This window comes from Moschus berezovskii, chromosome 1, assembly GCF_049115385.1.
Source record: "Moschus berezovskii isolate FMDL1 chromosome 1, NW_MosBer_1.0, whole genome shotgun sequence".
NCBI classification, from domain to species: domain Eukaryota; kingdom Metazoa; phylum Chordata; class Mammalia; order Artiodactyla; family Moschidae; genus Moschus; species Moschus berezovskii.
The window spans coordinates 29252974-29276968 of record NC_142460.1 but is presented as its reverse complement, the minus strand read 5'-3'; the positions used below and the strand labels follow the sequence as shown (position 1 = coordinate 29276968).

Genomic DNA, 23995 nt, shown 5'->3' with positions numbered 1-23995 from the left:
GAACTCCTAGCTCCCACAGCTAGAACCAGTGTAAAATGTCAGTCAGGCTGATTTCAAAATAAAGCATCCATCTGTCTACCGTTACTGTGCATCCCAAACTCGGACCTAATAAGAGAAAAGGGGATTTGGACAATCTTTGCAGACATCTACAACAAGCAGAGAGGCATGACCCACCCTGATGGAGGTCCTGATTTCTTTCCCCACCACACACTTTATGTCTCTTCTCCAGCTCCTGTACCAACTTGGATCTGTCAAGCAGGGAGACAGGATTGTGGAGACATACACCTGGGACAGAGCTGAGGTTGAATCTCTTTTTGACTTGTTACTGTGACTCAAGGCAAAGGGCGTAATTACTCTGTGCCTCAAGATCCCTCCCTCTTACGACCACAGTGAGGACTGGAAGAACTAATATGCATTTGGAGTTTTAGGACTGGGCCTGGCATATAGTGAATGCTTTATAAATGTTCTATTCAGTCGCTAAGTTGTGTCTGACCCTCTGCAACTCCATGGACTGCAACAAGCCAGACCTCCCTGTCCATCACCAACTCCTGGAGTTTACTCAAACTCATGTCCATTGAGTCGGTGATGCCATCCAACCATCTCGTCCCTTTCTCCTTTTGCCTTCAATCTTTCCCACATCAGGGTCTTTTCCAGTGAGTCATCTCTTCACATCAGGTGGCCAAAGTACTGGAGCTTCAGCTTCAGCGTCATTCCTACCTATGAATATTCAAGGTTGATTTCCTTTAGGATTAACTAGTTTGATCTCCTGGCTGCCAAGGGACTCTCAAGAGTCTTCTCCAACACCACAGTTCAAAAGTAACAATTCTTCAGCACTCAGCCTTCTTTATGGTCCAAATCTCACATCCGTTATTATTATAATCATTCTTTTCTGAATTACAAGAAATAGGGAAAATGCCTCAAGAACAGCCTTAAGAATAAGGCTCGAGAATAAGGTTTAAGAAAAAGCCTTAAGAATAGAGGTTTTGGGGGCCTTCCATGGCAGGCCAATCGGTTAAGATCCTACACTTCCATTACAGAGGGCACCGGTCTCAGGGAACTAAGATCCTGCATGTCTCACAGGGCAGCCAAAAAGATTTTTTTTAAAGACTAGAGGGTTTTAAAGTGCCCCCAAGTTCCTTAACCAAGCTGGGCCATCTGTAAATTAAGGACTATTTTATTTCTAGCTTCCACGTCATCAGGCACCCTACAGATTAACTTTCTAACATTAACTTAATACAAACTGTTCTAAAATGTCTCCTGCCCCACTCTGGGATAAAGATCCAACTATAGGAGACTTGCGCTGAAATCCAACCCTGGCTGCTGTCTTAGCCACAAAAAAGTATGAGTCACGTGTCTGGGTGGGTGGGGGGGGTAGTCCATCCCTGACTTTCCCCTCCTCCTCTCCACCTCCTCTCTCCCCCTCAGATTTCTTTCACCTTCCTTCTTAAGGTCGAAAAGTTCATTGAATCGAGGCTCAAAAATGAGTAACTTAACTAGGCTTTCCGTATACACGTGGCATGTGTTAGAATTGACTGTATTCATTTCCATCCAATGTGTCAAAAGACCTGCTCCAGGAAAATGCACCCCCGGCTCAACCATAGGATGGGAAAGAATGAAAGAGAGAGACAATGAAAGCAAAATTAAAAGTGAAGTTCCTTTGCCCCAGGAATGTGACCTTAGAGTGAAAGGGAGGTGGAGCCGGCAAGGAAAAAAATGTCGGTGAGGTCAAATTTAAAGAAGGTGGGGTATCCTGAAGTATATATACATGCTGGTACCGGGCAAGGCACGACTGTACTTAAACCCCAGGGGAACATTCCCAATCCCAAATCCTGAAGGGGAGGGGTCACACGCAGAAATCAGTTGACCCCTTCTTCCTGTTGGGGACCCGCTGGCCTCCAGGTGTTCTGTTGGGTAAGAGAAGTCTTCCACTTGCTCCCGCGTCTTTCTCATCTGCCAGGACAGCGTGCAAACAGCCAGGCCACCCAGCAACTTCCCCTCGGCCGCGGACTGAAGCGCTCATTTGAATGCGTTTCCTTTTCATTCAGAACAAAGGTTGGAGTCCAAGCCTTGCAGCGCCTGGGCCGGAAAGTACGCGACGTGTGTCGAGAGCAAACACACACACACACACACACACACACACACACACGCACACACACAGACAATGGCCCACGAGAAAGGGAAAGGGGAAAACACCAATCCCGCGCTGGGCTTTTTCGACTTTTCCTTTAAAAAGAAAAAAAGTTTTTCGCGCCGTAGGTTCCAAGAACAGGCGGGAGGGGGGCGAGGCGGGGAAGTGGGGGGGTTTACAGAAAAGGCGCCTGGTCGGTTATGAGTCACAAGTGGGTTATAAAAGGGTCGCACGTTCGCAGGCGCGGGCTTCCTGTGCGCGGCCGAGCCGGGGCGCAGCGCCGCGGGCCCGTCGGGCCGCCTCCGGCCTCGGGGACGCCGGCGCAGCCCAGCGCGGCGGCGATCACGCGGCGCGGGGAAGGAAGGAAGGTAACGCCGGCTTCGCCCCGGGCTGGGACGCGGCGGGCGGGCGGCGGCGGCGGCTCCCGGGTCCCCCCGCCGGGCGCCGGGGGCGGGGGCGGCGCGCACGTGGCCACCACCTGGCGCCCCGCCCGGGCCCGCGCGCCCGCCCGCGGCCGGCCGAGGGCCGCAGTCCCGGGGACCTCGCCCGGGTCATCGGGGGGCTGGGGATGGATTCCTGGTGGGGGGTAAGGGGCGAGGGGAAAGAGGGGTGCGAAAGACCCGGGCCTCGGCTTCTCTCCAAAGTTCCCTGAGTTGGTAGGAGAGATGCCGCCGGAGACGTGGCCCTGGGCGAGCTCAGCTAATGGGGCGGCCGGACAAGTGTGCAGGACAGGCTTGAGGGGCAGGGTGGCTTGGCTCAAAAGGGACTGCCTTCAAGACAGGCGCCTTTTCTATTTTCTCTTGAAAAATAACTACTAATATACCTTCATTTAAATGGCAACCCACTCCAGTGTTCTTGCCTGGAGAATCCCAGGGATGGGGAGCCTGGTGGGCTTCCGTCTATGGGGTCACACAGAGTCGGACACGACTGAAGTGACTTAGCAGTAGCAGTAGCAATACAAGTTCGAATCACAACGTCGGAGGTATCAGTGTCCTCATTTAATAGACGTGAGGACCGAGGAGAAGGCGTTTCAGGAGCTTGTTTTTTTTCTTTGCTTCCATCGTGGCAAAGTGCATGCACTTGGGCAGAGCACGTTGGTTAGCTTTCTTTATTCCTCCCAAAAAACAAAGAAACCCGTGTGTGTCCGCCCATTACAGCGCCCAAGGGTGACCAGGTCTGTGACTGTTCTGTCATCTAAAATTAGGCATATGGGGATGATTACGCATAAAATGTAACCTGGAAAATTACTGAAGTTGACCACTGACAAAGATATAAGCTAGAATCCAATCTTTCAAAAGGAGAGAACTGAGGACCAGAGAGGTGAAGTTACTTTTCCAACATTACACAGCAAATCCAGGATCCCAAGTGACTGGAAGAGGCTAAGGATATCTAATGATGCTCACAGTTTAGCTTATATTTTGTGTCAGATAGGTGAGGTTAAGTAGAGGCATACTTTTCATATGACCTCATGTAAAGTTGACATAAAGCTGAAGTTACTCTCTCTATTCATCCCTCTGATATATGGCTTTAACATGAGTCGTGTAACTGACTAGGGCAGCTAAACTTTTAATAAGCGTGGGACTGAGCTTTTAAAAATGGATATGTGTAAAGTATTTGTCTATCTGCAGGAAGAGTAATATGTTATAAAGTTGTCGAGGCAATTTCCTGTCTATTATCTAGTTTGATAAGTCACAGTGATAGGAATTCGGCCAGGTGGATGGTGGTGTTCCCACTTTGCCCATGAGGACTCGTGGATCTGAGAGTTTATGTTTTCTCTGGTAAGGTCACTAGGTCCTTAATGTAAAGATATAAAGCCTGTTTTCAGGTATGGATGTGGGATGTTGGCTGCAGGGGAGGCAGGGGAACCAGGAGAATTTTACCTCCATTTATGTTTAGGTCCCTTTTACTTGCTGTCTCCCTTTCAGGGGACCAAAGCATATTTAGGAATTAGTTCTACTGAATTGACTAGTCGGTGATGGCTGATAGTAACCAGGTTCCCTCATGCAGTGGGTCAGCTGCCCCAGCCACAGAACCAAGCTTTGTAACCACACCTCTTAAGGAGAAACCTGAGCACTGACTGATACCTACACTGTTTCAAGGCAGAACAGTGACATTTGCCCAAATTTCTAGTATGGTTTTTACCTAATTAATTATGTGTAAGAAGTGTAACTTTTTGGTCTTACAGAAAATCCCAAATCCCTGAATGCCACTGCTATGCATGCAATTCAACTGCAGTAACATAACTAGCTAGAATGTGCTGTGAATTTTGTCATTCTGGGCTTTCCAATCGCAAACATGGAAAATTAATAGCCTTCATCTTTCTGCTTCTGTCATCAGATCAGTCTTCTGTGAATCAAAAAAGCCACCCAAGAAAAAGTTCTAAGTTTAAATTTTGAAAAGTTTTTTCATCAGCTGTTTTATGTCATGACTAAGATCTACCGTTCAACTGAAAGGAAGTTTTTCATATCAAAGAAATAGTTCTTAAATTTTCTTTTTCCTGTGTCAAATCTCATGGAGGTTACAGATGCTTTTCCCAGATTTTTTTTTTTCAATGTGCATGCTCACACACAATTTTGCATTCAGTGTCAGGAGGTTCCGGGCATCCTTGAATCTCAGTCATGACCCTCCTGGAGGTGGGGTTTCATAGTCTCTTTTAGACCTAGCAGGACTAAATTTGAGTGATGGAGACTGGTAGGAGAACTCCTCCTTGCTCCTGGATTGAGCACCTGTCTTGACAAGTTGGCATCTCTACAGTTTTGCGAGGTCACTGGCTACTCTCTAGATGAAAGTATTGATTTTAACACCTTTGTTGCTTTGATATGAGGCCTTCTGCCTCACAGGGCAGAAACCTGGTATGGAAAGAGCACCAACCTGGGAATCACGGCAGGTTTCTAAGTCCCAGCTCTGTGCAAATTCCTATGCCTCATTCTTCTCATCTCTGTAATGGGTGGCTGGGATGAAAGTCATTTCCAGAGTCTCCTAAACCGATGAAATTCTCTGATTCCAGTGTGAATACCTTTTCACTTTCATATAGCTCCTAAAACACAGCTGGATTCAGTGAATTCATAGCCTCTATATCTAAAAAGAGTAAGTACCAGTGTAACTAACTAGAGAATGTGTGTTTGCCTTTCACTGATCTTACGTCTTCAAAACTGTCACATGTTGGCTGAAATTGGATAGAATAAGAAAATCGTCAAACATTTCTTTCTCAAGGAAAAATATTAAAACTTTAAAAGCCTCTCTTTATCCTACCTTTTCACTACATTCTATATATGTCTGTATTGGGTTCCCCAGGCGATGCAATGGTAAAGAATCTGCCTGTCAATGCAGAAGATCCCCTGGAGTAGGAAATAGCAACCTACTCCAGTATTTTTGCCTGGAAATTCCATGGACAGAGGAGCCTGGTGGGCTACAGTCCATGGGACCACAAAGAGACACAACTGAGCACACACATATATATGTATTACTTTATTCTTTATATATATATATTGCTTTATCTCTGACTCTTAAGGAAACGCAGCATTTTAATTTGACCTCTGCTATATAATTCTCTCCTGCCATGAAGCACTTAGGCTGTGTCCATCAGTCTTGTCTTTGGCCTTACAGCACTCAGGGCTTCAAGCAAAACCGTTCCAAAAGTGCATCTCTCCTCAAGTGAACACACCACACAGCTGAACAGTTCGGCCTCCTCACTCAAAACTCCAGGACTCACAGCAGTGTAGAAAAGCACTCTGAACCAAAAGGCACAGTTCCCTTAGGCAAGATGACACACTAGCCAGAAAATGAGGCTTAACATCAGTCAGGGGGCATAGGCTGTGAATACATCTATTTTAATCCTGAAAAATTAGCATGGGTCCATGAGGTTAAAGAACTGGCAGAAGGAAAGATTACTGAAGTCTATCAAACAGCTAATTTTATGACACTGTGAAGCTGATGCTTGAACAAAGACAATGACAGATAATGATGTTTCTGTCATGACTTCATAAATGAGAATGTTTTATACACAGTATAGGTTCCTAGCTGTCTTAACAGGTTTTTCGATAACCTCTAATTTGTATAATGATTCTGGTATACAGTAGTAAATGTATCTTGACTTGTACTTTTAAAACAAGTGCAACATGTAATAAATGTAGAGAGACTTACGGGCACTCAGCAAGTATTCATGACTGATGTTGTTAGTACCGTGGCTCTCGCATCCGTTGTGATTATGAGCCTAGCACCCGACAAATGCTTTACGTTCATCCTGTCACTTCATCTACACAGCAGCTAAAACTTAAAGCTCAGTTCAACTACCAGGGACCATACAGCTAGTCACATTGCTGGGGCTAGGGATGGAACCCCAGGCTGGTTGGAAATATCAGACCTTTCACTTAGATTCAGTCATGGTTGGCCTCTGCCACGTCTGCTCCATTTCTCTCTGTCCCTCTCCGCCTCTCTATGTCTGCATCTATAAGCAGACCTAGCATCTCACTTCTAAATGTTTTGGCATGTTATCTCCTAAGAATGAGGTAAATAAAACAAGATTATAGCATCCAAGTGTGGTTCAAAAAAAAAAAAAACAGGAATAGAACCTAATTTTTATCTACAACTTCAGATGATCATATCTGGTAGAATTCTCCAGCTTTATCCATTAATGGTTATACTTTGTAGACTGAGCTCCAAGCCTAGGATCTTCTCAATGTAAATGGTCCTTTGTTGTTCAGGCACTCAGTCGTGTCCAACTCTTTGCAACCCCATGGACTGCAGCACACCAGGCTTCTCTGTCTTCACCATCTCCCAGAGCTTGCTCAAACTCGTGTCCATTGAGTTGGTGATGCCATTCAACCCTCTCGTCCTCTGATGTCCCCTTCTCCTGCCTTCAGTCTTCCCCAGCATCAGGTTTTTTTCCAGTGAGTCGGCTCTTCGCATCAGGTGGCCAAAGTATTGGAGCTGTGGTCCTTACTCATCTGGAAAACCAACAAACCTCACTGATCTATTTTCACATTTATAAGCTTCTTCTACCCTAACTCTCCAAGAACCTGCTTATTAGTTAGATCTTACTGAAACGCTCCCATGTCACAGCCAAGCCAGATGGGCAGACTGAAATGCCTTTGGAGGGTTCAGACTGAGCCTTTAAAGCAGTTACTGAGTCCTGGTAGCATATCAGGCCCCAAAGGAAGAGCCAGTCCCTGCCCTCAGGCGCACTCAGCACCAGGGAATGAAATAATCACCATGGTGCAATGTGATGAGTGCTCTCTCTGAGCATGCAGAGAGGACTGACAGCCTTGGGGTAGACAGCAGGGAGGGTCACAGCCAAAGACACGGAGAACCCAGCCTCCAGGAGTTTCTGCGCGGCCAGAGAAAGAAGGCAAGGTGGATGAATCTATCATTGAGTGATTGGAATGGGGCTGTCTGGAGCCTGAGAGTATGTATGAGGGTGTGTCTCGAGATGACTCGTGTGGAGCAGCACACGCAGCACACTCGCTTGGTGTAAGGCTCTGAGTAAAATGCTGTGAGTGTAGAAGGAACTGGTATGGTGTTTGCCTTGTAACCCAGGGTATCCTATACGTGTCGCATCTTAACAAAAATACATTTTTAAACGGGCAAAACTAAACAGTTCCCAGGACTTACTCAGTTTGTCTCACAAAGTGAGACAAATTGTAGCTTCTCAGTACACAAAATTTTCCTTGCCCTGATGGGTGTATAGAGATAGAAATTTATGAACTGTGGCTTGTAGGAATAGAAAAGCTGATTTTTTCTATAATGGCAGACCTAGGGGACCCTGTACATACAACTAACAAACAGGTTACCCATAGGAAGTGTTAAAGGAGGCGTTTTGTTGAAATTCATTGTTGACCATAAGCCCTGCGAACGCAAATGCACAGAGGAGGCCGTCTGGAAAAGGTGACCCCAAAAGGATGGCAAACATCCAGTGCTGATAACCACCATGCCCCTTTTCTTTTCCCTGAGCTGGGGGAGGTGGAGGGAAGGAAAGAGAAAAGATGTTGAAAATTAGCTATAAGTGAAAAAGAGAAAATTATGATTCAGATTCTCTTCTGGACATAGGATCCTTTAAAGTTGAAGTTGTTAGGTATGCAGAAAACCTTGTGTGCCCATAGGAAGAAAGGATTCAGGGCTGTGATTTTCAGCAGTAGAATGCATCCTCGCTGAGTTCTCTCCTTCTCACCCCTGGTCTTTATCCGTGTTGGTTTGATAACATTTTCGGGAAGTTTCAGCCCTGAAGCTGAGCCAGCGTGAGGTCAGGGCATGGAGGAAGCCCCCTCTGTGAACACTCAACCTACCCCTCCTGCTTCCTCCACAGAATGACTCTGGGGGCAAATATACCTAGTCGTTTTTTTTTCCCCCCACCATCTTATCTGAAGATATTAATCACTGTCCATAATAGAACTACTGGAAAGGTTACTTAGCCTGTAAGTAAGTTCCAAAGGAGTTTCAGTGAAAATTTCCTGGTTTTAAAGTTGGGAAAAGCATAATAATATGCTGTATTCAGCATATAATAATATGCTGAATAATACTCTAAGGCTAGTATTCTTCCTTGTATGCACATTCACAACTAAATGGTCCCTAAGTATAATGTTTCCATGGTGATTCTGTGTATCCACCTTGGCTTTCTTCTGAGACATTCAAAAGTATGAATTACTTAGTTTTATGTGTTAAAATCATTATTGCCATATATCTTTAAAAACACTCATTTTCTGAATTTCAAAAGACACATAGGTATGTTCTAGAAAAGCTGTTTCATGTACAAACCAGTCTTTTTAGTCAAGAGCTCTTAATTTAGAAAAAGCAGGTATTTTCATTAAAGAATTCTTAATTAGAACTCAAGAAAAGTGATGTTAGATTTTTATAGAAGTAAATGAAAGAAAATATCATGACATAGTTTATAATTGTTTCCAAGCAATGGCTTATACAGGGAATTTTCCTTAAATGTAAACTTAATGATATGAAAAGTAATTTTATTATTCATCAAGAGGTAAGGATATGAGTTATTTCTGCAGAACAGTCCATTTTACTTTTAGAAGATACATTTGTGTGCTTTATTAAGCATGTCCCCAGTTAGATACCATGTCAATCAGTAGCATGTCACATCATCAATTCCTCTTAACTTTAAGATTTTCTTTTGTAACTTTTTTTAAACAGAGAAAGCAACATACTCCCTGGGCATCATCCCTCTTTAATGATGGAATGCATGCGAACTCAAGGGGAACATAATCCTCTTTGCCCCATTTCCTGACACCACAGAAGTTGACTTAACTCTAAAATCAGTTACTGAAATGTAACACAGTATACTCATTTTCTACAGAAAGTGATTTAAAAAAAAAAAAAAAACTTCACACAAAGATACACACTTTAGAAAGCCAGTCACTTGAACATTTCTTTTTGTCACCAAATTTTGAAGGTTTTTATGAAGAATTATTGAGAAATCAAACACTTTTTTGCAGTTTTATAATACACAGAGGTTGAAACACAGAGGACTGAAATCTCAGGTGATACTGTTTTCAATACTGAATCTGTGACTCTTTTAGGCTGGACTTGAAAAGGAGGAGCTCTCAGATAATTGGGGGTATATCTTTCCTCTACATCACTCTTTATCCCATTGAAACTACCCACCCTGGACCTCCCTCTGTCCTTGATCTCTGCCTTCAGAGATGACTAGCTAACTAACCTAATAAGCAAGTCTATGTTGAGGTGTCCTTGCAGGGGCTTCAACGCCACCTTTCTCCTCCTTCTCCAAATAACTGACTTGCATTTCAAGGACTTTTTAACTGAAACTTTACCTGCCATCTTTGTTCTCCTACCAAAGGCAATGGTTCTCATGGTAAGAAATTCAGACAAAGTAAAAGGGAAGGGAAACACGATGATGTAGAATCTTTAGAGGGCAGGTCCTTGGAGCATCATGAGTGCAAGCACCCTAAGTCAAAAGTTAATCAAGAAATTATTCTTCCAAAGATAAACCATGATAAGTACAGACTTTCTTGGGATCTTGATTTTTAACATACTTCACCACTTAGTTTTATGACCTAAATCAAAACAGTGACTTCAAAACATAGGGTAAGTTCTGGTGGGAAAGAAAAGATATGCTTTCTTATGCAGTTATAGGCTAGGTGCTTTCTTATGCACTTAGATGCTAGTCACTTTCAGTGAGTAGATCCAAATAAGAATCAACGTTGAATTTCATTTTAATGGTTGTTTTTTACTGGTATATAAGAAAATTAAATAAAAATGGGGAAATAGTTAAAGGAAGTTATCTAAACTTAATCATTTTAATTTTCAAAAGTGTAATTTCATTATTTTTCACCTATTAAAATGGTCGTGGAGCTAGAATTTGTATGACTACCTCAATATAGGATCATGCCTTTTAGTAGAAATAAGTGTATATTCACTTTGTAACAGCAAATTAATAGTATAAAAATATCTGTACCTTTCATGCTGAGTAAAGTGAGAGCTGTCCCTGATGGCTTGGTTATGAGAGTCAATCACTGTGACTTTTCTTTTTAAAGAAAACGTTATAGCATGCAGTTGTTTTGGTATGCAAATATTAAGTGGTTGGTGCTGAAAATAAGCAAAATAAGAAAACGCAGAGATATATGAAATTGTGGAAGGATCTAACTTATAATTCATGTGTGAAGAGATCCTTAGTGACAAGTCTAAACATATTCTACTCTGAATATACAGCTAGTGTCATTCTTGGCAAATCACTAAGGTAAGAATAAAAGGACATGTTGAAATCATATGCTCCCCTTAAAAAAAAAATGAAACTATCCTTCAGTAAAGCATAACTTACGGGAAATTTCCCCAGAGTGCTGTCTTCAGGTTAGATCTACCTACCAGAGGAAGAACAGGTCTGTCACATAATGAAGGATGTCCGCTGTATTTATCTAATGCAGGTGGTGCTTCATGTTGGTAGAGTTTAATTCAAGATAAGGAGGAGTGGTTTTGACACTCAATTACTAAATAATAAATATGTCAGGTACTATATTTAACTTGGAACCTATCTTTGACAGTGGTAAAAAACCCACCTGCCAATGCAGGAGATATAAGAGACTGCAGGCCCAATTCCTGGGTCAGGAAGATCCCCTGGAGGAGGAAAAGGCAGCCCACTCCAGTATTCTTCCCTGGAAAAGCCCATGGATAGAGGAGCTTGGCGGGTTACAGTTCATGGTGTCTGTCGCAGAGTCAGTCACGACTGAAGCAACTTAGCATCCAGGCATCTTCAGCTCCTGAAAAGAACTGTGCTATAGTCAGGTTTATACTCCTAATGGACATTTCATACCGTAGGCCTGTAAGTACTGTGGAGCAAGGGGTCTGAAGTAGATCTTTAGAAGAACCCCAGTCAAGCCCTTCACTCTAATTCATATTGTGTAACCCATATGAATTTCTCGGTGTTGATCTATACTGCACGTCACACTGGTTACAGTCTTATCAAGTGGTTAGCCTCTGTAGCTATTGATTGCTGGGTCTGTAATTCTTCCTCTGCCATTCTACCAGCTGGGTGGCTATTCTAATTCCAGAATAACACCACTTTGTTTTTTAATACCTCCTGACATCATCCTGTGCCCAGTGCCTTGACTAACTGACTAGGCTTTGTTGTCTGTGATCACTAATTTCCACTCAGACGCATAGCAGTTCTGTCATTGGCTTGGGTTCTCCTTGCAAGCCTAGGCAAAAACAGTGAAAGAGGGCAGTTTCAACACTGCTGGGTGAGTGACCTGCTGGTCACTCTAACATCTCAAAGTCTGCTGACTATACTTTTAAAAATACTATTCTGGGATAATTTCTTCTGTATTTGGCTTATTGGGATTAATGCTTTTCATCTCTCATTATGTGTTAAGTGATATTTAAAATTGTGTAGCATATTTGGGTGCTTCCTTGGCAGCTCAGACAGTAAAGAATCGGTCTACAATGCAGGGGACTTGGGTTCGATCCCTGGGTCGGGAAGATCCCCTGGAGGAAGGCAGGGCAACCCATTCCAGTATTCTTGCCTTGAGAATCCCATGGACAGAGGAGCCTGAAGGGCTACAGTCCATGGGGTCACAAAGAGTCAGACACGACTGAAGCAACACAGCACAGCACAGTATATGTGGACAAACCGCGCAGTTTTAGGAATTCACCATGCCTGAGGGGTCTGTCTAGATAACACAGTACCACAGTTTCCGTCTGTGTACTGAGAACAAAAGCAGACCCCTGTGACACTTATTTAAGCATACCTTTAGTGCTTGAACCAATAAAAAAAAATGCAAGTCGTTAGAGGACTTCCCTGGTGGTCCAGTGGTTAAGACGCCACACTTCCTTCCCACTGCAGGGTGCATGGATTGGATCCCTGGTCAGAGAACTAAGGTGCCATATGCTATGCTATGTGGTAAAAAAAAAAAAAAAATGCTATTAGAATTTTTAATACAGTATTGTGAAAACCACTGCCACTTTTCTGAACACTCACATCAGGCAATTGTGAAACAAGATGAAAGAAAAAAAGATTCTGATTATTATACTAAATATATTTCGTTTCATACCTATGCTTAGATGTCATTTTAAAGACCAGGAGTAAAATTTATGGGAAGAACAGTATGCAAGCAGTTCACCTTAAAAACAAATTAGACACAGTTCTTTAAAAGAAGGTTGAATTGTATTGGCTGGAGGAAGTAACGTTGGGATATTAATGTACATTTATTGAGCATTTACTGAGTCCAAGGCTCTGTGAAGGGGGGAAAAAAGTCCTTATCTTTACAACCTTTATTGACTGAAAATCTGTAAAACAATAAATAAAATCCTGAACTGACATCACTGAATTCGAAGTTTTTCATCATTAATTCATCTCAGAAAACAGCAAAGTTCAAGAGAAAAAAGAACTATCAGTAAGAATGACAAATTTCCTTGGTCTGGAAATTTCCAAACCACGATATTCTGCCCTGTCAAAATATATTCATTGGGGAATTTTTAGCTTTATACACTTCTTTTGAACTTAATCACAATTTCACATCTAGCTGGTTTCATGATTAAATAAAAGAGAAGGTGATTCCCCTCTTGTGCTGAAGGCAACCACACACTTGAATGATACTCTAACTTCTAGGTTCTGCTGTAGTAACACTGAAACCAGAAGCTTGTGGGAGAAATGTCACTGTATCTGAGAGAGTAAAATCAGGCCCTAACAGGAAGTAGCAAATTCATCTTTTTCTTTTTTTAATCCACTCTGCTGAAGGCAAGTAGCCTGAAACCCAGCACTCTGTAAGTCATACTTCCTTTACGTAGATCAAAACCAAAACCACTGGTAGTGCTTTCCCCTAAGGAATCTCTAAACAGAAGAGGGGGCCATCTTATGATGAATTCATTTGTAGACAACACTTCCACTGCCTGTATCATATCTCCTGAAACAAAAAAGAGGTAAAACCACAACTATTTATTACAGAATGAAAATCTAGCCTGAAATCTACCTCTATAAAACAAGTTAACTCGGTTTTAATCTTTATAAATCACTGAGTACTATTTTTAATATTTGGCCTTTTACTTAAATTACCCACTTCCTAGGAGAGATATAAATCAGAAAAGATAGTACTACGTCAGGATGCAAGGTCTCCCCTTTGCATTTCAGCATTTTGGACTTTGAAGAGTGCTTTCGCTTTTGTTATAAAGAAGATGTTACGTACCTGTGAATACTTCAAAACTACATTAGAATTTAAAACAAATTTTAAGATAGTCTTCAAATACACTTAAAGGTAAAAATATCATCCTTTAGTTGCCAATTTCTCTACCCTTTTCCACAAATGACTAACTAGGATTTAATGAACTCTTTCCCTTAAAAAAAAAAAAAAAAACTTTTTACTTTCAGATTTCTATTCTGAAACTCCAGCTTTATAACTGCATGTGTGTCCACGATCATTTTTCTCTCTCTTGCAGGTGGCGCAAACCAGGAAGGGGAAATCTGTGGTTTACGTTCTCTATGCCTCATCCTCCGAGTGCTGGAGGCTTGCTGTGGGCTGTGTGCTGTTAATGCTAATCGTGATAGGGGTTTTTACCTCGGACTGACTCCTACATGTTAGCATTAACAGGGCACAGGGCCTGTTACTAGCGTTCACATGGAACAAACTGCTGCTGTGGGAGGGTGACAAAGAAGCATAAGTCACCCTGCTGGATCAACTCCGACTGCAGGCTTTACTATTTTCTGTTAATCTTTATCTGGTCACTAGGATGTTCCACCGTAAATTAAGTTGTAAGGGTAACATCATTTTAAAGACTTATCAGCCACAGCCTGAATGCCAATAATTTTACTTTAATCCTCAGGCCCACATCTGTATCTTCAGTGGAAAATGTATTCGTGTCATTTTAAATTCAAAGTTATGGTTTGTTCATTCTGGTTATGAAACTGTTTATAAACACTTTAAACAATTCAACTGGAAGAAATATGAACTAAACACATTCTGAAACAACCTTCCAGAATATCTTTATAATTGAAAATTAGGACTACTACTATCCACTAGTTACGTCATGGATTGTCCAGAAATGTGTTTTAAAGATTTAGAAATCGATGTTTTCTCCCATGTAATAACTCTATTAGATTACTTTAGTGTAAAATGGATATTTTGAATCTTAAGGGGGAACTGAAAGGCTATGACAATTTGTTTTTTAAAAATGAAATAGTTTTTAAAAATTAGTATGGTAAATGACATCTGAGAGTAACCTGTTTTTTTCCCTACAAGACATAAAGATTTAATCAAAACCTTCATATGTGAAATTAAGTCCCAAATCTAGCTTCAAATTCAACAGCTCGGTCACATAATAACATTGTGGGGTAAGAGAATCCACTTTTCCTCTCAGCCTGTTTCTCCTTCCACAGAACTGGGCTAATACTTCATCATGTTGGTATGAGGCTTACATGAGACAGAGAACTCATCTGTAAAATACAGAGTATAAAATATAGAGTACATTAACGTAATAAAATTAATCCAAGAACTACTCCCCCTGTTAGTGAGAAGCTAATGATTTGATTTACAGAATTTCTCAGGTTCAGGCTCCTCTGCAACCTTTCTCCATAATTACAGGACTACATCTCTTACATATATGTAGCTAATTATAATTGTCAGCATATTTAATGTGTATTTGTATTAAGCAACTCTTTTCAACATTTTTGTCAAATGGGTTATGCACTCTAACCAAATAAACCTCTTGAGTCTTCAGTTGATTTAATTTTGTTATAGTCTTTTTTTCTTTTGCAAAGTACAAACTGTAATTTCAGAAGCTATTTACACAAGAAAGACAATGGGAAAAAATTACGAGAATACTAAGGGGAACATTCCTGCCTCCTAGGACACAGTATTCTCATCTGAGGGCATCCCCTTGGACTGTCCCCCATTTCTGTTGAAGCTATGTCTACTGACAAGATAAATTTCTCCTCTTAACCCTTGGAGTGAACATTGGACTCCATGGAGCCCCCACATAGGTAGGTCACACTGAAGGGTGTTTCCTGGGACTGTTCATCTCATCTGCACTCTTAGCTACAAAAGGAGTCCTTGTTTTGATTCCCAGTTCTTCAAAACCCCGCTTACCACCTACAGCCACCGAGACCCGGAGTATTAAGGCCTGGAATAAACTAAGCTAGTATTACCTTTCTGCTGTTATGATGAAACACTATGAACATCAAAAAGGCAGATTTAAAAACCATGCTGTGAAATGCTTCATTTGAAAAGCACTAGAGTAGATGAAACTAAGGGGAGTGACTTAATCTAAGCTTCAGCCTCCTCATCAGTAAAATGACAACTGCATTTCACAAGGATGACAGGCTTAAATGAAAGTGTTTGTTATGATGTCTGCTATGCATGAAGTGTTAAATACACACTAGCTTTAAGACATTTAAATTTCAGTCTCTAAAGGGAGTGATCTACCATCCCAGATCTCCCCAAGGACAGAGTAACTTCAGTTTAACTGTAACCCTATGGTGACCACTCAGAGAACCTAAATACTGCAAGGGCCACTGGGTTTTCTCTTACCCTAACCTCTGGCAGAAGTAAAGGAGGGTTCTGGAAAAGGGTGTGTCTGTGTGTGTGTGTGTGTGTGTCTGTGTGTGTGTGTGTGTGTGTGTGTGACAAACCAAAAAGGGTGTGTGTGTGTTAAAGCGACAAACCAAAAGTGGCAGAAGTAAAGGAGGGTTCTGGAAAAGGGTGTGTGTGTGTGTAAGTGACAAACCAAATGTGGCAGAAGTAAAGGAGGGTTCTGGAAAAGGGTGTGTCTGTGTGTGTGTGTAAGTGTGTGTCTGTGTGTGTGTGTGTGTGACAAACCAAAAAGGGTGTGTGTGTGTTAAAGCGACAAACCAAAAGTGGCAGAAGTAAAGGAGGGTTCTGGAAAAGGGTGTGTGTGTGTGTAAGTGACAAACCAAATGTGGCAGAAGGAAGGTTCTGGAAAAGGGTGTGTGTGTGTGTGTGTGTGTGTTAAAGTGACAAACCAAATGTGGCAGAAGTAAAGGAGGGTTCTGGAAAAGGGTGTGTCTGTGTGTGTGTAAGTGTGTAAGTGTGTGTCTGTGTGTGTGTGTGTGTGACAAACCAAAAAGGGTGTGTGTGTGTGTAAGTGACAAACCAAATGTGGCAGAAGTAAAGGAAGGTTCTGGAAAAGGGTGTGTGTGTGTGTGTGTGTGTGTTAAAGCGACAAACCAAAAGTGGCAGAAGTAAAGGAGGGTTCTGGAAAAACGAAGGCCAAGGGAAAAGGAACCCAATTTTGTACACAGAATAATTGAACTGAATGAAGCACGACATTACGCAAGAACTGATTTATTTTAAAACACTGAAGTATGTCAAGAGGGTTGTCTAGGATCTGACTCTCTTTTCCAGAAACTTGCTAAATTAAAGACCAGTCCTTTCCTATTCACTGTTGGCAGCCAGATAGACCCAACAGATTAAAAAAAAGGGAAAAATGTAGACGAATTAAGAAGAAAAGTGAATTTAACTAACCCAAGTCTTCCAGTGTTAGTCTTCAGCTGGCTAACACACGCGTGCATGGTAAGTCGCTTCAGTCCTATCTATTTGTGACCCTATGGACCACAGTCCCCCAGGCTCCTCTGTCCATGAGATTTCTCCAGGCAAGAATACTGGAGTGGGTTGCCCTGCTTTCCTTCAGGGGATCTTCCCGACCTAGGGATCGAATTCACCTCTCCTAACTTCTCCTGCATTTGCAGGCGGGTTCTTTACCACTAGCGCCACCTGGGTTAACACATATATATTCCTAACCATTTAAGTAACGATTTTGTTAGGTGCATTTCTCAACTATCATCCCAATGATGTCTTGTCTATCTTGGATCACTCTTCCACCCTTCTTTGCAAAGCTCAGGGGTTTCCTGGATCACCAGCACTTAACACACTGAATCCTAATTTGTTCTGGTGTGTGCATGGATGATTGCACTAGAGGAAGCGGTACCCCTGATGGCCCATCTGCCACCTTGCATTTCCATATCCTGCTGTTTACTGACTTAATTACACCATCATTCCAAGTCCAACTGTGAAAACAGAAACTAGTGTAAACACAGTGAACATTTCACTTTATACTGATAGGCTCAAAGAGGTGATTTGCGGTAAATAAAAGTTCATTACAGCAAACAAATGACTGGGAAGTTCTATATATAACTGAAGAGCTACCGCAGTGATCCTTAACTGGGAAACTTATCAAGGGGTAGGTTCCCAGGTGCACCCACCCCCTCCCCACTGCAAAAAAAAAAAAAATCTGATTCTGTAACTACTTTTCTCCCAAGCTAACCAAGTGATCCAGATACAAATGGTTCATAAACTAACTCTAAAGAACAGTGGTTTATATCCAGGAGTACTGCTGACATGCATGCATGCTAAGTCACTTCAGTCATGTCCCACTCTTTGAGACCCTATGGACTATAGCCCACCAAGCTCCTCTGTCCATGGGATGCTCCAGACAAGAATACTGGAACAGGTTGCCATGCCCCTCTCCATGTGATCTTCCCAACCCAGGGATCAAACCCAAGTGTCTTACGTCTCCTACGTTGGCAGGCAGGTTCTTTACCAGTTAGTGCCACCTGGGAAGCTTGTTGTTGACATGGCAACTAGGAATGGTGGTCAGCAGAAATCCTGCAACATACAGGTGTAATGTCTGTTTACAAACATTATGGCTGTGTAACCAGAAGTTCTGCCATGAGGGCTGAGTGGTAAGATGTCTTATCCTTGACCCATTTGAGGGATAAGCAGCAATTAAATTTCAGGTCCCATTATCCTTCCCTGCTCAAAACACCCTAACCATCTCCAACAAACCCACCTGTCTTGAAAGCTGCCCACTAAAACCAGTTGCCACCAACTGTAACCAATCAATGACCTTGTGTTGACACTATCCAGGCCTAAGCGAACAGCTTATAACAGTAGTTAGGGAGGGTCAAGAAGGAACTAGGTGCAGTCCCTGCCAAAAGGGTGGGCTGGCTAAAGAAACAAGTGTGCAGTGTCGCTGCCATCCTATCTCATTCTCACACTGCTAAGTTGTCAAGGCTTCACCAATCTTCATACCCAGTCTCCACTTAGGAAAATCCTACCCTTTTCCAAATGCTGACAGCTCAGCAATTTCTGACCCGCCTGCCCATGCTGAGAACACAGGAAAAGAGCCCTGAAGAGGGCGGAACCCAAAAGGGATCCTTCTCCCCCGTTCTCCCAAAAGACAGTTTGTAGCTCTCCTGTCAAGGAGCATCCCACTGTGCCCTGCGTTGTCCTCATTTCGTACAGTCCTCTCCTCTAGATCGTAAGCTCCTGCAGGGAAGAAATGCCACTGTAAACTTTTCTGTATTCCACTCAACCCCGGGCCTTGCTCACAGTTGCTTAAGTGGAATGGGAAAACGTATCCAAGTCTCCACTGACTCTGGAAATACAGCTTGTTCTGATGCTGGAGACTGTCTGTACCTGGCATATCTGTATTCTCAGACCTGAGGGACTGTTTTTCAATAAACGTGCATGGACTCAACTCGAGCATCAGTTTGGCTCTTCCTAAATTCTGCAGCTGAAGAGGGCAATCTCCATATTCGTTTTAAGAAATTCCATCACCAAAACTATATATACAAAAATTTGTCCTTTTTCTGCCTCCATGCAAGCTTGATGTAACACCCAACTTTGACATCCCTTAGAAGCAACATTGCAGTAGTAGCTTCCCCTAAAAACACGCATTTTACTTTAATATATTTGTCAAATCTAAAATCTAACTGAATAAATTTATCTTCAAAAGGATGTTACCTATATTAAACCTTAAAATACACATAACCCTTTGACCTATAGGATCACCTGTAAGAATTTATATTATAGAACTACCAGCACATGGGGAGTATCATATGTACAAGGTTATCAGTTGAACCATTATTTTAAAAGCAAAAATGTAAAGTCAACCATCAACAGGGTTCTAACTTAACAATGGTACACCTTTATTGAACAAAATGGGATATTTAGTACAAATAGAATTCTATAGGCTGAAAGAATGGAAACAGAATATGTAAATTCTAAAATAGGAAGAAAAGTCTATTCTGTTTCCCCATCGCTGCCCTGTAAATAAATCCTTCAGTACCATTTTTCTAGATTCCATATATGTGCATTAGAATATGATATCTATCTTTCTCTAACTCACTTCACCCTGTATGATAGGTTCTAGGTTCATCCACCTCATCAGAACTGACTCAAATGCATTCCTTTTTATGGCTGAGTAACATTCCATATTACTTGGGAGGGAGGTTCAAAATGGGGGGGAATATATGTATACATATTGATGATTCATGTTGAGGTTTGACAAAAAACAACAAAATTCTGTAAAGTAATTATCCTTAAATAAAAAATAAATTAAAAAAATAAAATAGGAAGAGAAAAAAAGGAAACTGGATCAAAATCCAGTGTTTAGCAAGAAAAGAAAGAAAAGAATGCAACGTAGTAACCACAAGAAGGTGTACATGCATTGAAACATACTTCTCAAAAGGACAGTAACGCCAAGACTGGATTTTAAAAGAAAGTTCAATGATATTATGCTATTTATGAAAAACAGACTTAAAACATAACAACATTTTTAAAAAGTTGAAAAGGGACAGAAAAATGTATTCTATATAAACACTAACAAAAATGTAATGTGAAAATAGAACCAGATTAAAGAAAAAATAGATTGAGGAAACCAGATTTCGGGGAGAAAGCATTACTAGGGATACAGAGGATCTTTTTCTAGTGATAAAAAGGAAACAATTTGCCACCAAGTTATAAAAATTCCAAATTGGAATACACAGTGTTAACAAACAGTCTCTAAATAGGCAAATATAAAATGTCAAATCCACAATCACTGTAGGAGAATGGATTTAAGACAGAAGAAAAGATTCCTATATGCTTTTTTAAAGAGAAAACCTAAAACATAATGACATAAAAAGTTAAAAGGAATGAAAAGTATTTACCACTAACCTAAAGAAGCTCATGTAGAGATATCTGTAGAAAAGTTGTTGTTATCAGAAAAACAGCTTTTCACACTAGTCACTCAGAAGTTGACAAGCTGATCCAATAATCATGAAAATTTTGGAAAAAAAAAAAAAGAACTCACCATACCATAAATCCAAACATGTCACAAAGTCATAATTAAAACCGCGTGACAGTAGAACAGAGACAGACAAACGGATCAGGGAGGATGCGGGCGCGCAAGGAATCCGATACATCACGTGGCAACCTCTGAAGAGGAGGGAGGAAATGACCATGCAGAGTACGGATGGCCCACGTGGGGTCAGAAAGGGTTCAAAACTAGATCCCTTCCCTCACTCTAAATGCAAAATCAAACGTCAAATAAATGATGCAATACGAAAACCCTTTAAAATATTAAAAAATACCTTATAACCTTCTTATAAGAAGAATGCCTTATTAACTTCAAGTTAGGGAAGGCTTTTTTAAAATTTCCAAAACACATATAAATCATAAAGGAAAAGATGAGTAATTCTGACCACGTAAGATATAGTATCAACGAAGTAAGTCAGACTAGAGATTTGCAATGACAAAGGTTTAACTTTCTGAACATATAAACTCTTATTAAAAGGACCAAGGATCCAATAAAAATAAATAAATAATGGGTAAAGTCTGTAAACTGATAACTCACAGAAGTCTTATTAGCTACGAAACTAATGAAGAGACGTCCATTGTCACTACGTGCTCAGTATTAGATCATGTGTATCCAACTGACCAAATATTTGACTGTCTGACAATGACAAGTGTTTGTGAGGGAGTGGGGAAACAGGGGCTATCAGACTGCTGGTAGCAAGTAAACTGGTGCCACTGCTGCGGTGGCTGACATATTTAGTAGCTGAAGATGCACACTCCACCCCAGATACTGTCAAATGTATACACAAAGAAACATAAGCAGAGTATTTTCTGCAGTACTGTTTATAATACTAAAAACTCAAGACAATCCTCGATGGTCATCAATAAGAAAATGAATTAATCGTGGGATTAATCATACAGTGGGATACTATACACACCTACATGCATTAACCAGCTCAGCACACACACTAGCTCTACATGTATCAACATGTTAAATGTGAATACACAATGCTGAGCAAGGGAAGCAAATTTCAAAAGAACATGCGTATCATGAAACCAATTATGTTCAGTATAATATACAAAGAACAATATACACTGCACATCATGAATGGTAAGGATATGCACAAAAGGACAGTAGTTCTTAGAAAGAAATAATATGAGGAAAGTTTTCAATGGATAGGAAGCTTTCCCATGATTTAAAAACAAAAGGATCTGATAAGGGAAAAGATTAATGATGGTTAACTTGGGTGGTGGCTATAGGTTAAAATTATTGGTTGCAAACAGGATCTACTCATTTAAGCAAAAAACAAATGGTTCACAAGACTCAGGCTCAGAGACCAGGTTACAGGACCCAAAGAAATGCCCAATGTTACACCGCAGGGCAGCTGCAGGGGAAAACTACTGGGCTCAGTCCAACATCTTCCACCACACGAGACCTCTGCCGCCGTTCTTGCCGCCACCTTGAAAGTCACCTCACCGCTTCCCCAAGCAAAACGAAACTCACGTGCCATTGCCTTCACAGCACTGCTTTCAAACTTCAGACAGGTGTGTCTCATCAGTGAGCCCAAGACACTGGTCTGGGCTCTTATTGCAAGGAACGCTTAGAGACTAAGTTTTACTCTCCACCAGGTAAGACAGGATACATAAAGGGTGAAGTCACCAAAGAGTAGATGTGCAAGAGGACGAGGTGCCCCAAAAGCATGAAAAATGTCCATCCAAATAAGGGTGTATTAAGTTATATTTTGTAAGCTGAAAATATTTCACAATTTTTTAAAAGAATTCAAAGCATAAACCCACAAACAACGGGTATGAGAAAGGAAAGCAGCAGCAGACAAGAAATCTCGCCCAGTTGCTAAAAGATGGACAGTGAAGTGACCAGTGCAACGGGGGAGGATGTCACCACCCACAATATGCAGGGGTGTCCAGCAGAAGACGGAACCGACCTGCCCAGCTGGCCAGAGAACCTCAAAGATGGTGGAAGACAGAAGAGGGACAGAAAAGAATGGGCTCAGCAAAGGCCTGTATACAAAGGCCTACATATAAACCAGTTGTTCTCTGCCCCCACCCACTACTGCCAAACACAGCAAGGCCTGAGTCTAACATTGGCCCACAGGTAAAACATCAGAGGGATCTCATAAAGTAAGTTAAAGAAGAGTAGAGACAGAATCAGAAGAGTCACCATAGAAACTAGTCATCAAAACTGACAAGTTCATTTTAGCACTAGAAAATCCCCAACCTAACAGCCAGCTTCACCTACTCATCCTTGGAGAAGCCAAACCTCACCCATACCACAGAGCTACCACTCAATCTCCTTCCCTACAGCCGCATTCTCAACAACCAACAGTCTCTAGATTTGGGGGTGGGGAATGGTTAGGGGGAACCCAAAACATGAAAGATTGAGATGAGCAAAAAATCTGACTTCAGAGGACGATCTTTCACGGACTAGGATATAAATGAACAAACAAATGAATACATAACTCTATCAGTATCTTCTGAAAGATTCACAAATTCATATGCACCTGTTAACCATGAACAACATAGTACATAAGATGTAAGGACATGGGGGTGAAAGCACCTGGATCCAATTTCCAGCTTTGCTATTAATACTTGCCAGCTTCCAGTTTCCTCACTCGCAAACTGGAAACACCTTATTAACAGGCTGCTGTGAGAATTAAATAAGAGATTCCATATGAAAAGCTCAGCACAATGACCGGTTTATGGGAAACACTCACTCAGTAGTAGGTTCATCTCAGTTCAGTTGCTCAGTTGTGTCCAACCCACTGCGACCCCACGAACCGCAGCACGCCAGGCCTCCCTGACCATCACCAACTCTCAGAGTTCACTCAAACGCATGTCCACAGAGTCGGTGATGCCATCCAGCCATCTCATTCTCTGTCGTCCCCTTCTCCTCCCACCCCCAATCGCTCCCAGCATCAGAGTCTTTTCCAATGAGTCAACTCGTCACATGAGGTGGCCAAAGTATTGCAGTTTCAGCTTTAGCATCAGTCCTTCCAATGAACACCCAGGACTGATCTCCTTTAGGATGGACTGGTTGGATCTCCTTGCAGTCCAAGGGACTCTCAAGAGTCTTCTTCAACACCACAGTTCAAAAGCATCAATTCTTCAGCGATCAGCTTTCTTCACAGTCCAACTCTCACATCCATACATGACCAATGGAAAAACCACAGCCTTGACTCAGTTCAGTTCAGTTCAGTCGCTCAGTCGTGTCCGACTCTCCGCGACCCCATGAATCACAGCACGCCAGGCCTCCCTGTCCATCACCAACTCCCGGAGTACACTCAAACTCATGTCCACAGAGTCGGTGATGCCATCCAGCCAT

The 23995-nt window shown here is 41.8% G+C and overlaps 1 pseudogene; it reads left to right on the top strand.

Annotated features, from left to right (window-relative positions):
• The first annotated feature begins 2024 nt into the window (after positions 1 to 2024).
• On the top strand, positions 2025 to 14163 carry LOC148778709 (uncharacterized; annotated as a pseudogene).
• The last annotated feature ends 9832 nt before the right edge of the window (positions 14164 to 23995 follow it).